The sequence below is a fragment of the Cryptomeria japonica genome, chromosome 9 (genome assembly GCF_030272615.1).
Source record: "Cryptomeria japonica chromosome 9, Sugi_1.0, whole genome shotgun sequence".
Classification (NCBI taxonomy): Eukaryota; Viridiplantae; Streptophyta; class Pinopsida; order Cupressales; family Cupressaceae; genus Cryptomeria; species Cryptomeria japonica.
The window spans coordinates 454,382,879-454,401,400 of NC_081413.1; positions in this window are offsets into that span (position 1 = coordinate 454,382,879).

Here is an 18,522-nt window from a genome sequence, read left to right on the forward strand (position 1 = left end):
CCACACCCCACAAGTACATAGGGAAGAGGTCCCCAAATACATTGGGAAGACAAAAAGGAATATAAAATTCCTTGGGGGAAGTGAGGAGGAATTCAAAATTCTAAAATAAAAAATATGTGGTAAGACTAAATGAAAAAAGAAATTAAAAATTCCTTGGGAAGAGGGGCATGGGGAGATTCAAATAATTTTAATTTCCTTGAAAGGACCAAAGTGGGTAGCATTTAGGTTGGAGGATGAGATAAGAAATCCATAAATGGCAAAGAGTTGACGCATTCCTAATCAAGGTGATTAGAAAAGTGCAAGTGATTAGAGGGACAAATTAGGTGGCTTAATGAGGGATTGGAGAGCAAGTGGGAAAGTTAAGAGGATGTGACATGAGGAGAGATAATGAATGGAGGAATATAAAATTGGAGAAAATGATAAGCATGATTAGGCTAGGGTTAATTAGGCTAGATGGTAGGATAGAGAAGGGTGATTTCTAGGAATCAAGATATTAGTTAATTAATTAAGATTAATTAACTAATTGGGATTGGAGAAGAATATTGAAGATATTGTCTAAGATTGGGAATTGAATTGATTTTAGAAGAATGGGGATTTATATAATCAATTGTTAAATTAATTATATGTCTAAGGGATAAAATTAATTAAATATAATTTAATTAATTTTGAGGAGAATAAAGACTAACATAATTAATGGAATTAATTATGCGAGAAGAGATAAATTAATAAAATATTAATTTAATTAATTTTGAATGTATACAAGATGTTCCGGTATCTCAAGCTTGCCTTGTGGAGTAACCAGTGTAGCCTACTTATTAATTTAAGAAGCATCAAATCCAAGTGGGAAATGAGCTCCAAGCATGAGAAGGCCGGTTACGACAAAGTATTGATGAGTATCTATAAGATGATAAACCATGTGGACATTGTTTAGATTACTTAGGAAATGTTGCATCTAAGGAGAAAACTCAAATTGGAACACTATCTCATCTTTTTTGGTTGCATGGTTAAGTGGATCAAGTTGATTAAATGGTCCAACTTGCATGGTTGATATTATGTATTGATTTGGTGGCTCTACATAGTAGGAAATTCAACATTGATTTGTGGTTGGTATTTCTCTATTAGATGCTTATTTTCCAATCATGTTTGGATGGGCATGAATGTTGGATGATTGTTTGAGATGTTGGATAGCTACTCTTACATTCAATGATTGACTAGAGGTGTGATGGTTGATTGGTAGACGAGGATGTATCTAACACTCAAATGTGGGTTGAGATCCTAGTTGATGTTTGATTAGTTTGGATTCTATTGAGACAGGCTAAGTTCTCAAGCAAGGGTGATTTCAAAGAAATATATGAATTTGGATTTAGGTGATGTGGTCTAAATGGGGGATTGACCAACTTAATATAGTCCTGCCCCTAGGTCTGCCCATCCCTATGATTGTCCTACTGGGGATGGTTGTGACACTCACATACCAACTGACTTCTCAGATGCTTGTGATTGTGTCTTGCGTATCTAGGTCCTCTCTACAAATGATGGTGCTCGTCGGTCAAGTGGGACAGCATCCTGATACAGTCCTCTATAGTATTGTACCTCCAACAAGGCCCTCTCAATGGCTCGGTGTTCATCCATAGCCTTAGCGAATACCTAAATCATTTGTGTCGGTATCAATAGTTTCCTCACCACATCCCTCTCACCCTAGAGGTGGGAAACATCTTCCTTTTGTGCATGCTAACTGTGCCCTCAACCCATCCATCTCCTCATCTATCTGCCTCATGTTCTCCACTATGTGTCCACCATTGGTCGCCTGTAGCATGTTTATGGTGGTGTCTATCTTTGTCCTGAAATAATCTCGCTCAGTAGTCACTACCTCCAAATCAACCCATAGAGTATCCCTCTCAATTTGAAGCATGTCTACTCAGGCTCGCTCCCTCTCCACCTCTACTTGAAGCTCTCTTCTTGAGCCCTCTCCACCTCAACCCTACCCATTTGCTACCCTACCTCATATGTGAGGCTTGCTACTTGAGCCCTCTTTGTGTCCCTTTCCAGGATCACCTAATCAAGGGTGGTTTGGTGTACCATTTGAGCATGTGCCTACTTTCCATGTGGTTGAGGTTGTGGTGCATGTCCCGTTGTGGTTGTGTGTGCACTAGTGAAAGTGCCATTGTTGAAGGTTGTGCTTGTATCGGTCCCTATACATGTTCTTGTCCAACCTGTCCCCCTCTCCTAAGCCCTCTCTGTGCCACCCTCCCTCCTCTCCACCCTCCTCTACCTCCTCCTCCCCCTCCATCTCCTCCTCCCTCATCCCCATCCCCACCAACAACCTAATCAACTGATGAAGCTATCTCATTTGGGGCTAAAATCTCCTAGAATGGTGAGACAAACCAGTCGATGTGCCTCCCACCAAGCTGCATAGGCTCTTGTGCAACCTGGATCTATGACCTTAGGCCTCTCATCCCATACCACGGTCACCATCCCTATCCAGCTCAATCGTGCCTCAAATGGACCTAAGACATCGCCCCACATTGTTGTCTCTTGGGTGATGCAAGAATGTGTCTTCTCCTCATCGACGATATCCTACTATTGTCTAAACTATCACATGACCTTGTGCAACAAGTATTGATCAATAACATGCATTGTGCAGTCAATCAACCAGCACTATATCTGAACAAAATGGAGATGCACATCACCATACCACCTCTCCCAGAGTTTGTACAAACACCATATAAAATTCATCATATCATCAATGTAGTGCCTCCAAAACCATAATGCACCTACCCTAGTATAATTTAATAAACCTCTATATCTATCAATTTACGGGTGTCTTTGCCATCTCTCTTTCACTCCAAGTGGTTGACAAATAGCGATATGCTCAAAAGCCCATATATGTAAAAGTGTGACGTCAGTACCCAAGTTCTTGTACCCACAATAGACACACATGTTTATATCGTGGTACAATTACTTGAGTATACCAGAACCCTAGGCATATTGTATCACATCCTCCATCGTATAATACAAACAACAAGACCACCCTATAGATAATCCATGCCCAGTAAGGATGGGCATCATTCAACCACTTATGAGACTACAAATATACTAAACTAGTCTCAGAATCTGTCTATGTGGTTCCATGGACCACTCCAGTGACATCTTTGTATGATCCATGGGAAGTTCATCTGTTTGGCACATGTGTTGTAGATAGTACTCTCCTTCATCCAACTAGTACTCAGGTATAATGCCTCGGATGGACACTCGTAGAATCCGCCACACATAGAGAAAAGTGATGGATGCCTTGCCAGTAAGTAAATAAAATAAACATGTGTTGATATTCCATCTTGTTGTTATATGGAGCCTAATCAGACTCAGAGGTTATATTTTCCCCTTTTATCGATGCAGTTTCCTCCTAAATTATTCAACGGATGTTTGGGGCGGCGCCCCCAAGATGGGGTCAAGGGGCAACGCCCCTTGCGAGGTTCAAGGCTATTATTTTTTTATTGGATGACATATTGTAACCTTATTTTTGTAACCGATATAAGTCTTGTTAAAATGGCTAAGGGTTAGGGTTTTCTGTAGAGAGAATTTTTGTAGCATTTTGCAGCTGTATTGAGTTGCAAGGGATTTATGGTTGTAATTGGTTTGATTTACTGAATAATAATATTGGACTTTTTGTTTGGTGGACATAGCCAAGTTTGGGTGAACCACATTAAAATTGTCTCCTCTCATTTATTATTTATGTGTTTTTCATTCCTCTATTTAATCATTATTTGCATATAATTGATAATTTATGCATGCAATTCCCAACACATCTCTCTACCAAAGTTGTCATAATCGCAACATGCACCCAAATCCTTGGTCACCAAGACACATAATCTACCTTGCACCACCATAGAAAATCCCTATTAGTTGTACAAAACTCACTCTGTATCCTCATGGTAAGAGTCCAGTTCTCCCTTGACTGCAGTGGCGTAAAGTCCTCATGCACCCATACAACCACTCATATCAGCCTTTTCCTCTAATTCCCGCCCCCAATCCAGATCCTCGAGACATCAATCGACACCCCTCACTTCTTTTCTTACATCTCATTTTCCTATCTCTCCCTTCTTAGAAATAGACGATGTTTCTCCTAAGCAGACACGTTGAAACCATGGTTTGTGTGTTGTTTTGCAAAGCACAGACAACGTTCCACAACCCACCCCCTGGCTCCATTCCCCATCCCTGCAAACATTGATCCAACTATCAATGCCTATACGGACGAGGATCGTCTATGTAGGCAACAATCCCTAGGCGTAGATGTTGATCCAACTATTGATGTCTATGCCTTGCTCCCTTTCCCCTCATTTATTATGCATAATAAATAATAATCTACCAAACTCTCAAAGCTAGGTCTAGGGTACATATTGGTGGGGACTCAAGAAGTCTTTGGTACAGTCTAACCCTCTCGCCATGTTGATCATGCAATGGAATCCTCACCATCTTTCTTTTCACTATATGTTCTCTACGTGGCTCTATGAATAGTGAGTGTGACAATGACCCTTTTATGGGCCCCGTGTGGCTTATATAATCTTTCGCCCTTCTATCTTGCCTTTCCGCTCATTTCTCACCTTTCCTCAAATTTCTTCCTTCCTCCATCTTTTTCCTCATTTTCTTCATCCTTTTTATTGTTACCTATTTTTTCTATTAGCTCAATCAAGTAGAGCTTTTAGGAGTTTTAAATGAAAAGTTAGGTACATTTTTATTTCTACTACATTACATTACTAGATTGCATTTATGCAGATGCATATAATATAGAAAATATTGTACAATCTTATAAGAAAAGTAATATTTATTGATAATGTAAATGTATAAGGTCTCACACAAGCCATGAGACTAGTTGTTTTAGTTCAAATAAAAGAAAAGAATATACATTTATAAACATAAAAGAAAATAAATGCACATATAGAAAAGGGTGACCTGTCATTGCCTAAATGATGAGTCCTGGTCCTGGTCAAGTTGCCTTTATCCTTTTTGGTCTTCCACTTGTCCTACATATAATTGATGCTCCTTGCTACTCCTAGTTGCCTGCATCTCTCTCTCTCTCTGTGTGTGTGTGTGTGTGTGTGTGTGTGTGTGTGTGTGTGTGTGTGTGTGTGTGTGTGTGTGTGTGTGTGTGTGTGTGTGTGTGTGTGTGTGTGTGTGTGTGTGTGTGTGTGTGTGTGTGAGAGAGAGAGAGAGAGAGTTCTTATTATGCATTCTAGACTTAGTAGCTTTTTTCAGGCTTTTGACAATTTTGGCATACTTTGTAGCTTATTTTTGGACATGAATATTAGTAGCAACCTTGGATATCAATGATTGAAGTATTTTGCCTTCTTACTCTTCTTTTCTATTTTGTGCACCTAATTGATTGATCAAATTACTAGTGAAGTCTTGTTTGTTTTCCTTGTAGTTGTGTCTCATGCTAAGCACCTTTTCTAGGAAAGTGTATTTGTTGCAGATTATAATCTATGTCAAGGATGCAAGTTACTTTTAGTTGTGAAGATTTCTTCCTCTTAAGAGTCTAGCATTAGGGCCTCTTTATAAAGTACTTATGCAAGGATATACAAAATTAGGTTGTCCAAGTCTAACTTAGTCATTGCAAACAAGTGTTTGAATTTCTCAGCTTCATGGTCCTATTCAGTTTGATGTATCACCCTTATTTTAAATTGCCAATTTTTACTTTATGTTTTCCCTCTCCCTTTTCCTTGACAAAGTAGTAGAGTTAGTTAGATCAAGGCGAGAACCAAAAGGAAGTTGGCCTTCTTCGGAAGTTGATCTTTGTTTTCAAAGCCCGCACTTTGAGAGATCTTCCAATGTTTTCACTGAGTGGTTGAACGAGGTTCAACAAAGGGTGCACATTCAGGTGATAAGATTTATCATTTTCTCCTTTTTTTGATAATTTTCTCATAAAATTTTAAATTTTTTGATTAAATTCTTGAAGGTGCATACCTCATCCATGTTTCCACGTTGGGGCATCTTTCTTCCTCTTTTACCCATCGCCAATTTTTTCGCTGCGTAAAAGAGGGGCAAAATGTAGACGCCTAAAATTAATTTAGCCTTTTCTACATAATTAATTAAATTAATCATATTAGTCCTCTTCCTCTTAAATTTAATTAAAACATAATTAATTAATTTTATCACTATAGCCTTTATAATTAATTTATCAAAGCTAATTATATTCCTTATTCTTCTAAAATCATTTATTCCAAATATTCCCTCTAAATCCTAATTAATTAATTAATTCCAATTAATTGACTAATCTCATGATTCCTACAAATCATAGTTCTTAATCTCATCATCTAGCCTAATTAATCTACCCTAATCATACTTATCATTTCCTTCAATCTTATATTCATCCACTCATTCTCTCTTCATGTCACGCCCTCCTAACTTTCCTACTTGTACTCCCAATCCCTCATTACTTGTCACCTAATCAGTCCCCCTAATCATTTGTGCATCTGATTCAACTTCTTGTCATAAATGGCTTTCTCATCTCACTTACCAAACCTTAAATGCACCAACTTTGGTCCATTCAAGGAATGCCACATCTCTTGAATCTCCACATGCTCTCTCTTCCCAAGGAATTTGTAATTCCTTCATCTGTTTATTCTTCCCACACATTCCCTTATCTTGGAATTTTTAATTCCTCTTGTCCTCTCCCAAGGAATTTAATATTCCTTCTTCTCTTCCCAAGGTACTTGTAGAACTCTTACCCATGTACTTTAGAAGTGTGGAGACAAGAAATGCCTTTATGGAAAATCTCTTGGATCTCCCACTTGGTCTTCTCAATCTTCTCCCACATTCTTTCAATCCTAGCCCTCCATTCACCTTTTATCTTGGTCATCCATTTTGGGCCCCTCCAATCTATAAATTGGAGTCTCCTCTCCTCACAAATCATCCACATTTTGAGTACTCTTATTTTGTCCATTTGAGATCAAAAAACATCCATCATACCCTCATAATGCCCAAATCTCATCACACATAATCATCCAAATCCAATTCCATTTGTTGCATAGTGGACAGCAATCCACAATCCACCATCATAGGAGCAAATCAAGTGGAGCATTGGGTGCATTTCCACTTCTATCTCAATCGGAGGAAGAAGAGAAGACAAGGTATAATAAGGTTATTTGTTCATTTGAATGCTTATTTGTACTTCATGTTTTGATTTATTCAATTAACCTTTCTCCTATTTTTTCCTTTCTTCAGGTTGATGTAGAAAATTCAATGTATGTAGCTCAATGCACTAATGGATCCCTTATCAAGTTAGTTGTTGTCCTAGAAAGGTTCACTTTATTATTAAATAAGGATGTGTTTCCTTGGATGATGTTGGCACTATATGTATAAGTAAGGGCTCCCTAAGTTATCTATCAATTGCATATAAGAAAATAATTAAAATCAACAAACTAAAGTGGAAATAAAACAATACTGAAGGTGAGAATATCTACATAGCAGTGGTTGTGGGTTGATTTCATACTATGACTATATTGAAACTTAGGACACACAACTTTATTATATAGATGTTATTAAGTGATCATGTTAATTAAACTCAAGATAAATAAAGATAACAATTAATCTATTAAATTAACCAAAAATATAAATAACATTAATACTAATAATCTATACTATAAAGAGGATTACAATACCTCAAGTGGTTGTTACTTGAGTGTTGTAACCTCTTATCGCAATGTTCAATCAAACTCAAAATATCATCAACATTACAACCTTCATCCAATATTAAAATAGATACATAAACTAATAATAACAACCTCATTAAACTAACAAGAAACTCTGATAGAATCTAAGAACTAAAAATGACTGATATATCGTCAGTAACCCCAGACTCTAACAAGATTTGAAATTTATACATGATATCTAGAGTGGATTACTTAAGACTCTAAACAACCTACTAACAAGTGTCCATCCTCCATGAAATGAGGATGACTTATTCTTCTCCATAACTAGTATTGACAACCTAACTAATAAGAGTCAATGGTAACATAATTCCAATTGGACTCTTATTACAACTAAAGAACAATCAAAATAGGAAACATGAAAGATAGTAAATGTCATTGTGAACCATATTTCCATTGTCCCACAAGCTCCTCCTTGTCCTTCAAATGCATTTATTTCCTAATGACAACATCAACAGAAAGAACATTTGACCATTCCCTCTCTTAACAATTGCATTACATTAGACACCTTTGCGACTGCTACCAAGTAAGCTATAGGGGCACCGTGTTGTGGGTAGTTTTCTTTAGATGTGGATTAGAAGTTGGGCTTTTCACTATAATGATGTGTTTAGTGTGTCCTTTACTAAAGAGTGTGACTATTTTTTTATGATGAGATGAAAGTGTTTATAACTTGATGGGAGATGGTTAGAAGAATTATTTATTTGCATGAGAAGTCTTAGGATGACAATTGAAAGCTAGGGTTGAAAGGGATTTTTCTCTAGAAAATGTATGGAAAACATATCCTCTCAAGCACGAAGCAAACCCACCCAAACACAAATGAATCCACTCAAACAAGGTCTACACAAATCTACTTAAAGATAGAAAATCTACTCAACTAGACCCAAATTTGATCAAACTATTTTTTTTTTACTTTTGGATTATGTGGATTGTATGGGTTCTTTAACAAGTTGAACAAATCCACACAAAGATAGTGAATCTGCCTATTAGCAATTTCACCCAAGGACAAAGCGCATATGCCCAAGGAGGGATTTTCAAAATTATGAATTGGACACAAATATGCTAAATTGAGAAGTGATTTTGCTTAACTAAGGGTTGACTATGATAAATGAAAATCCTCTTATGCGTAGAGCATATCTACCCAACAAGGTGCAAATTTTGTCAATTACGGAGCAATTCTGCTTAAGGATAGACCAACTAATCCTAGACAACTTCACCCAAGTGAATAGAAAATTCACTCAAACTAGAAAAAATTCATTGAAGCACAGGGTGATTCTATCGAAGCATCAACTAACTAAGATTAGGCAAATTTGTTGAGGTGTATATCAAATCTACTCAAAATAGACCAAATCTACACAAGCACAAGGAAAATTCACTTTACTAAGGAGATGACTGACTTGATTGAACATGGAAAAAGATACTAAAATTAAGATAAGCACGATAGACAGTGGGATAGACACGAACTAAATGTAAGCACTAGTATCCACGAGAAGACACGCCAAATTACACGAACCTAGAATTAGTCAAGTAGGAGTGATAACTCAATATAGACCTACAGTGCAAGAACTAATACTCGAAGATCACTATGAGGAACCTCTCTTTTAAGAGTTGGTAGATAGGGATCCAATGGCACAAGGGCTCACCTTTTCCCTCTTCCTGGAGTCTAGAAAAGTCCTACCAATAATTCTTATCTCTACTTAAAGGAGTAGATCATGAGTAAATTTGGGGCACAATGTACATCCCCTATACCACATTAAGAAATGATTGAATGGTCTTACATTAGGTTAGTAGAAGAAAATTAGGGTATCTTTTAAATATCAGGACGGTACATGAGGCACATCTGTGAACACCAGCCCATCACAAGTGTGTGTTAGGAATGTTAGTTAAGTCACTTAGACCAACTCTGAACTCCTATCTCGATATCACCCAAGCTTCAAAATTTCGCTGAAGACATGATGTGACTAGATTAGATTACAACTTTCATTCTCATCCCTTTATATACCCTGTTAGTTCACATGGTTGAGGTCATCCATTAGGATGATGAAATTCCCAAGTAGGCTTCCTAATGAGAAGGAAATGCTAGGTATTTTTAATACCCAAACTCAAATAAAAATGAAAGGGTAGAGCATACGCACAAAACTAGCACCCGCAGGATTAAACACAACAAGACTTGGATTAATATGTAATTTATGGTACCAATGAGAGTAGAGCATACACCAACACACTAACCCCAAACATGGAAGACACTCATAAATTGACCCTTTAAAGTAAAATTGAAGTGTGCCTAATTTAGTGGGAAAAAATAGTGCTTTTGACTATGAAATGGGAGATAGTATCAATAGTTTTGAAACTTGGTCATAGACAAACAAGAGCAAGTTGTGCAAATTTGTTAGATTGATTATGTACAAAGTTGTTAGTGGATAATCGAAAGTGAATCAAAAGACACAAAAAATGGAAATACCCGTATGCTACCTAGCAAATCCACCTATGGATGAGGCAGATTGTCACAACCCTCCTTTATCACTTTTGGATTTAAATTACTATTCTATTATATTTTTGGATAAGCTATTTAAATGATTGAATGAATTTTATAAAAGGATAAAATAATAATACACACACACACACATGGAAAATATACATTATTTTTATTTATTTATTTATTTCCCACATCCAATTATGGCACATGTTGTAGGAAGAATAAGAAGCTTCTAGAGGATTCTCTACCACCTTGCATGTAACTCCTCCACTAAGTCTAATCAATTTGCATGAAGTCCAAAATTGGGAAAGAATCTCTTTTTTTAATTAAAATTTCTAGATAGTGGAATAGAGGGATTTTTCTTATAAATGATATGCAAGTTTTCAAAAATGGGAGTTGGTTATTCCATAAAGAAATTCTTCTCTCAAGTAATTGTTTTGGGTAGTCATATTTCATTTTGGAAAACAGTTAAGATTGCTTTGGAGGATTTTTTTTTCAAGCTTGAAGGATCAAGGGAGGCTAATTGAAGGATTCATAGGGGATTCTACATCAATTGCAAGTATCCAGGTTCTTTTAATTTAGTTTTATTTTATTTTGAATCATGCATCTTATTCTTGCTACGAATTAGATTAGATCAATCTTGTTTCAATTTCTTTGATGAGAATTAGATCAATTTGTTTCAATTTCTTGCTGAGAACTAGATTAGATCAATCCTTATTTCCTCCCTCTAATTCATCTCTCTGGTTTTTCGAATAGAAATCTGAATCTCATCCTTTTAATAGATCTCGTTGTGAATAATTCTCTGTGTTATTCTCATTTGATTCCATATATATTTTCTATTATCTGGTTATATATCCTCTCTGTGAAAATTAGTTAGAATGAAAGGATAGATTTCGTTGTGAATAATTCTCTGTGATATTCTCATTTGGTTCCATTAACATTTTGAGTCTGGTTATATATATTTTCTCTGTGAAAATTAGTTAGAATGAAAGGATAGATTTTGCTATGAATAATTCTCTGTGATATTCTCATTTGGTTCCATTAACATTTTGAGTCTGGTTATATATATTTTCTCTGTGAAAATTAGTTGAAAAGGAGGGATAGATTTCGCTGTGAATAATTCTCTGTGATATTCTCATTTGGTTCCATTTTTTATGTCTGGTTATCTGCCTCTCTCTGGAAATAATAGTTGAAACTGAGGAATAGATCTATCTGTGAATAACCCTCTGTGTTATTCACTCTTGCAAATAAATCCTTATTGTTTACATTAATATTCATCTCTCATATACTGGCTTAATTCTACTCTCTTGTTTAAATAAATTAAAATTGGAAACCATATATATATATATATATATATATATATATATATATATATATATATATATATATATATATATATATATAGTAATTATAAATTTTTATGCAATGTAAATTTTCTTATTGTTTGGGTGCACGGTACCCAGCACTCTTCACGGAGTTCGGGCTCGCAAGCGGAGTTAATACTCCGCAGGGGGAGTGGTACCATTACGGTACCCTCCACTAGCCTACGATCACTATTGCGGCAGTGGCCACAAGGTAGTGGAGGGGACCCATGGGGTCCCCCTCCCACTTGACCCCCTTTTTAAATGCCAATCAAATTTTAAATTATGGCAATGATAAATGTTAGAATTTTTTTATATATGTATCAAATTTTAGTTAATTAAATTCTTTTTTTATATATATAATTTTAGTTTATTAAAATTTTTAACTTAGTTAATTTTTTAAAAAATTTATAATTAGTTTTAGCAATTTATAAATTGTAATTAAATTATACCAAATTTTATAATTAGATCTTTTTTTCCACTTAGCAATTAATCCATATTAAATGATTTGAAGCTAAATTATATTGTGGGATTAGTGGCTTTATAAGCGATATTCTCGCATGTAACTTACACTACCTCTGCCTCATGCAATTGCTTCACATTGATTACATTTATTGGTGTTTCCATCTCCATGCAAGTTTCACGTTTAACTATTATTATGCAAGTTTCCTAATTGTTATTATTATGCAAGTTATACTTCAAGGTTTTGAATAATAAATAATGTTATGGTTTTTATTCCTTGTAATTCATCAAGTAGTTATTTCAATTAATTGAGCTTTGCAATGTCTAAATTTTTCGCATTCAATTAGTAATTGTTTTCAAGCATGATGTTTTTCATAGATAGAAAATTAAATAAAGGAAGTTGGAAAACCAAAACCAAGTAGTGTTCGGTATATACAGTGCCTCTGGGTCACGCTTACGAGTAATGTTGTCGTGTTGAACTACTGCACTTAACGCCTAATAAAGCTACATCAACGCCGTCTGTGGCATCGTCCCTATAAATCTTCAGGGAGTAATAAGGGACACTTGGAAGTTAAAATCCAAGGGGCGGGTAATCCCCCTTGGATCGATAATTTAATAAGATAACTCTAAAACGATCTTTCATCCGCTGAGTTAAACTATAGTAAACCCCTATAGGGATGATGAGTGAAAAGCTTTTATAAAATTGATTTAATCGCGAAGAATTATGGTCAATTGGCAATTGGTCAAAGGTGACGCTCATGATAAGAATTAGGATCTAGTTGTTTAGGCCACAAGCAATAGGCCATCTTGAGCCTTTGCTTAAGCGCTACCATCATGGGTAGCAACCACAGAGAAACTGTCTGGGACATTGACCCTAGAAAGGGTTGTGTACCCACTAATCAGTTTACATCAAACCATAGAGTAGAAAATAGAACTACATACTTTACGCCTTGATCCCGTGCCGAAGCGAGTATGTAGGCAGTCTTGGGACGGAGTTGTCCCTCGTACTCAGGCATTCGTGGGTGGGGTCTAGGCTTGGTAAAAGAAAGTTTGAGTAAGAATCCTATTTTAAAATGATAAGATAATTAAATTGGAAAAAGAAATTCAACGCATACTTGGAAGGAATCCCGTATGGATTCGCTTGACTTCTCGAGGCTTTAAGTCAAATTTCGAGGCGAAATTCAAGCTTGTATTATGTTAATTAATTACTCCTAAGGATGGCGACCTCGGTGCACTTTTGTTAGAAGAGTGTAGTACTTAGTGAGTGGCTCAAGACCCGAATGGTCCTGATGAGTCTAAGTCTCTGGCCAGAGCACCTCCTATCCCGAATTGGATAGATGCCTACCCCGCATGGGTAGATGCCTATCCCGTATTGGATAGATGAAATCTTATGTCCCGTATGGACAAATGCCTAACCCGTACGGTTAGATGCTCATCCCGGATGGATGAATGCCTAATCCAAATGGATGGATGCCCAGAGTATGCAATTGAATCAAACACAATGAATAAATTAAACAAAAAAAAAAGAATGGTCAATTTTGTTGAGTTAATTATGGTGGGTTATTACACAGATCTGCATTATTATCCTTAAATCTACTTTTGTGTGTGGTCCAACAAATCCACTTCCAGAGACGTAAATCCACCCTTGAATGCAATAAATCTTCCTTTGTAGGATGACTAATGAATCCACCTTTAAACAATCAAATCCACTTATGTTCTTTCAAATTCACCTAAGAACAATCAAGAGCAAATCTGCTTAACCACTATCAACCCCACTTAAGGAGGAGTGAATTTTCTTATCTAGGGAAAGCCTAATGTTTAGACATATCTGCACAAAGGCCTGCAATTCTACCCCTATAGGGTGATCCCATGATACTGATTTACACTTTTTGGCCAAACTTGACATTTGGCATCAAATCTTTACTTTCTAAAACCTATAGCAACTAAACTGTTAAGAATTTGAAGATTAAGTAAACTACTCATTTGTGAGATTTTTCATATAGATTCTAAATTTTATTTTTTTTAAATAATTAGAAATTAATTGTCCATATTGTTCTGTAACTTTTAGTAACTCACTCAATATTCATAGTAATCAACATTTTTCAGAAGTGACATTTACTTGGTAATACATATTTTTTATAGCAATAAAGAAATTCTAATTTTTGAAATATAGAATTGTCACACCAAATATTTTTTTTAGTTAATTTTTTAAGACGAAGTAATTGCAATTTGGACAGAGGTGTATTCCATACTACATAACTTTTTTTGTATGCATTTGAATTAACTTCTTCTTTTTGTGTTGAAATGAGGATATCAATGCCTAGGGAAAAGATATTCTTTACAATTTGTTCTCTATTTTTCAATTTTTCCACGTGTGAAACACAATCATTTATGTTCGATGAAAAACCTACATTCATAAGAAATAAAAACATAAATATATTAATGAAATTAAATATATTAAAAATTATACTATTTGGAAAGCTTATAATAAGAACTAAATACTTAAAAAACTAAGACTTCTAAATGAATTCATTTGATCCCCCAAAAGCTAATATAAAAGTGGTTTTGTATCGGTATTTTGATAGGTGCAAAGAAAACTCCATTGTAGGTATGATTTAGAAGTAGAGAGGTTCTATCAAAGAAATTTTGATCTAAGAGCCTTTGATCTAACTCTCCTCAATTAATTACTTCAAATGGGACCTTTTTAAGCTTAAATTATTATATGTTCTTAAAAATGTATATGATTTCAGCAAAAATCAGGATGTACCAAAAAGTGTAACCCAGTATTGTGGGATAACCTTGTACAACAAATTTGCCTAGTTATAAAAAATCTTAATTCAAAACATTACTAGCAAGTTCATCATTGAGCATGCAAATCTTCCTCTACATAAACAAATCCACCTAACTACAACCTGGAAAGATAGAAAGCAATAAAACCACCAAATTTGTTAGATTGAATCTATGATGTGGGTCCCACCAGGTGTGCTTGAATGTGTGCAATGAAATGTGAGCCCTAAACAAACCAAAATTGCAATAAAAATGATTGAGAACTGAAAATAAAATAACTCTCAAGATTAGGCTAAAAAGAGATCAAAGTATAATGAAATTCATAGCAAATTAAGTATGATGACCTCCTCATTATGTAGATTCGCTTAGTATGATCGGATTCGATGTGTGCTCAGTCAAAAATTTGGCAGCATAACAGTGCTCTTAGGGTTTAAATGGATGAGATGATGAAAATAGCTAAGAGTTGATAATATGAATTACGGGAGAATGGAATGGAGGGATCAAATTGATTGATGGAGATCAAGTGTGGAGGATAGATTGGTTCTCTCAAGGCATGAGAGGTTGCCAAGTAGCAAACATGGGAGAGCTTGAGAGGATTTTTTGGTTGGGAAGAGTATCCTTGGGATGGGGACAAGATCGTTGTCATAAAGGCATTTCTTGTCTTTACACTCCAAGTGTATGAGAGGACAAAGAGTAAAGGAATTTTAAATTCCTTGATGTGACCTTTTGGGAGAGAACCCATGTGGACTTCATTCCCAAAAGGAGAAAGCCTTTAAGGTTGATTGGACAAGTGGAGAGGCCATTTATAGCAATGAGTTGGCCCCTTTCTAATCCTGATTAGGAAGGAAATTAAGTGAGATTAAGATTGGGATTAGAGGGCAAGTGAGAAATTTAGGAGGATGGGACATTTGGAGAGAGAAAGAGGTTAGAAATTAAAATTTGATTTTAATTCCACTTAGAAAAAAGGATAATGTTAATTATATTAAATAAATTGAAGAATTTATTTAATTTAATAGATGAAAGGGGCTAAGGATATACTAGACTAGGTAAATAATTAGCTTAGAAGATAAACCAAAAAATACAAGAATATGGTAATTAATTTAATAATAATAAAGTATTTAATTAATAAGAATAGCGAGAATAGACGAATCATGAAGATATATCGACCAAGTTACACTAATCGATTTTAGGTGTCTACATCAACCTAATAATTTTCCTAACTTCACTCATTCTTGATTTCATCATCAATTATCCCCAAAAAATTATCTTGATCCATAAATATTTTGTTTGTTTTCCTTGTTTAGGTCCACAAACATCTTTCTACTTGTGAATTTAAACCCTAGACTTTTAAATTTAAATTTTAAAAGCAAGCTTGATTCCCTCCATTTTCACTAGTAGTTGTGAGCCTATTCAAATGTAAATTATTTTAAATTGCATGCTAGGTTAGTGTAATCAAGGACTAACCCTAATTCAAAGAATCATCTAAGCTTTAAAGAAAGAATCTATTGTACCCATCTAGAATTCAATTACAAAGGATAAGAAATTCTTCCATCAAGACTACACTATCCCAGAAGTATACTAAATGCTTGCCTGTCATTCTCAACATTGGTTTATTATCATTGAATAAGAGATATTACTAAGGAGAATGTGACCCTTACAATTCAATGCATTCTCCAATGACAATTCTAAACACCAAATAACATAATTATGTCAAATCAGATCTACTCTAACACATTCAACACACAAAACTCAACTTAGACAATATATAATTAGACACATATATCAATAATCCTCATCTTAAAAAAATTATTATGACGTTAAACAATTTTTTTAATATATCTACCCAATATCTTAATTAAAATTGAAGTTAAATACTAAAATCATTTATTTTATCATATCATAAAAATAAATTATTTATTCCAATTCTCTCATAATCATGTAGGTGGTGTTTTTCCAAATGATCGATCTACCAGTCAGACCAATCCAAACCCAACACAACAAACTGGAATGAGTGGAGGCAAGCCCAAAATATCTTTGACCACTTGACAGCTGCAACTACTTTAGTGGGGTATCATCAGCTACCTTTTCTATTTTCATTTTTTTAAGTCTACGACCTCTACTTTAATTTTCTCCTCGCTGGCCAAGCTTGAATGGAGTTTGGCAGCGCATACATTTGTCGGGATGAAAATGACAAGTTAGAAAAGCCAATCAGACCCGATCTGCGACTAACTTTAGTTTACGCAAGCCCCACTTTCTATTCGATAAGAAAAAGCCTATTGCAACCCCTAAAACATCTACCACACACGTCAAAGACATCTTATATTTGAATTATTTTAATGGCTGTCTTTTCATTTGCTTCTGCCTAGCAAGTGGATAAGCATAGTATAACTGCAAAATGCGTTCTATATGTGTTGCGTTGTATAAAAGAAAGATCCTAATATTATATTTTAAATAATAAGATATAAATTTATCATTTAAGTATCGAAAACATGGACACTTAGATCAACATCTCCACAGTAACATGTTAGACCATCTTGCGTGATAATTGTATTTAATTTTTGTTCCCTCATTTTAAATCAGAATCCAAAGGTTTCACCAAAAATATATTCTTTCCTAACAAACTTCCAAAATTATTGTCAACACTACCTATTTTTCAAAGATTCAAAGATCTAAGTGTACACGGTTCATTTCTGTACACCCAATTCAATTCCATGGATAAGATTTATTCCCATAAAAACAGAGATCAGCTATGCACATGTGAATTTAGACCTGGCTAGAAAACAATTCAATCAGCCATTTATCAAGAGTTTTACCAATTTCAAAACAGATTTTAGAGTACAGTTTTAGATCGCAAAGCACAGTTTTCAACATAAACTGACAAAACACGCTCGAGCTAAGTTCTAACCCGTCTCATCATTTCAAAAGACATGTTTGTAATATCAATTTATCTCAGCTCTTTAATCCAAGATTAACTCGTGTTGAGTTAATTTCTTTTTATTTCCTTCACTTTCTGTGTCATGTAATAGTTTGTACTTATGTCATTTGCCTAAAAATTCCCTAAAGTGGTTCAGTAACCGTTAGCTGTAAAAGCTCCAGGCTCTCGAATGGATCTCCACCTAATCTTGACCAGTTCTTTGAGCCCCATGTGTCACCAAATAATGCATCGAGTCGGTATAAAAAATTAAACAATGCTACACTTGGTAGGCCTGTATCACCGCCCATATAGCAAATAATTAGCCTACAGAAATTCCAAACTCGAGTTGAACTACCCACATTCAAAAAGAAAAAAATATTTTACAGTGCAATTTCTTGGTTAAATTGTTGGCTTCGTAAAAGCTGAAACTCCAACTTGAGTTGAACTACCTACTCATATTCAAAGACTTGGATATTTCCTAAAATTTATGATCGACTGTGAGCTATCTGTAAGCGTTAGCACCAACATTTTACGCCATGCTTTGACCTATCAAGGTAGCTTAGGGATTGGTTTGCAGATTTATTTAGTGAAATCTGTATATTGCGGACTTTGTGAAATAAGTATATAATACAGAAAAAAAACATTACAAAAAGTTATTTTTACGTCACATTGCTTGACCTGTTGACCTGTTATCGGGTTAGATTTAGTCGTTAGATTGTGGACTTTGTGAAGAAATATCTATACATTATGGGTTCACAAAATCTGCAACTATCACCAAAATTGCTCTTATTATGCATAGGAAGAGCACCAGTAGTTGAGCAT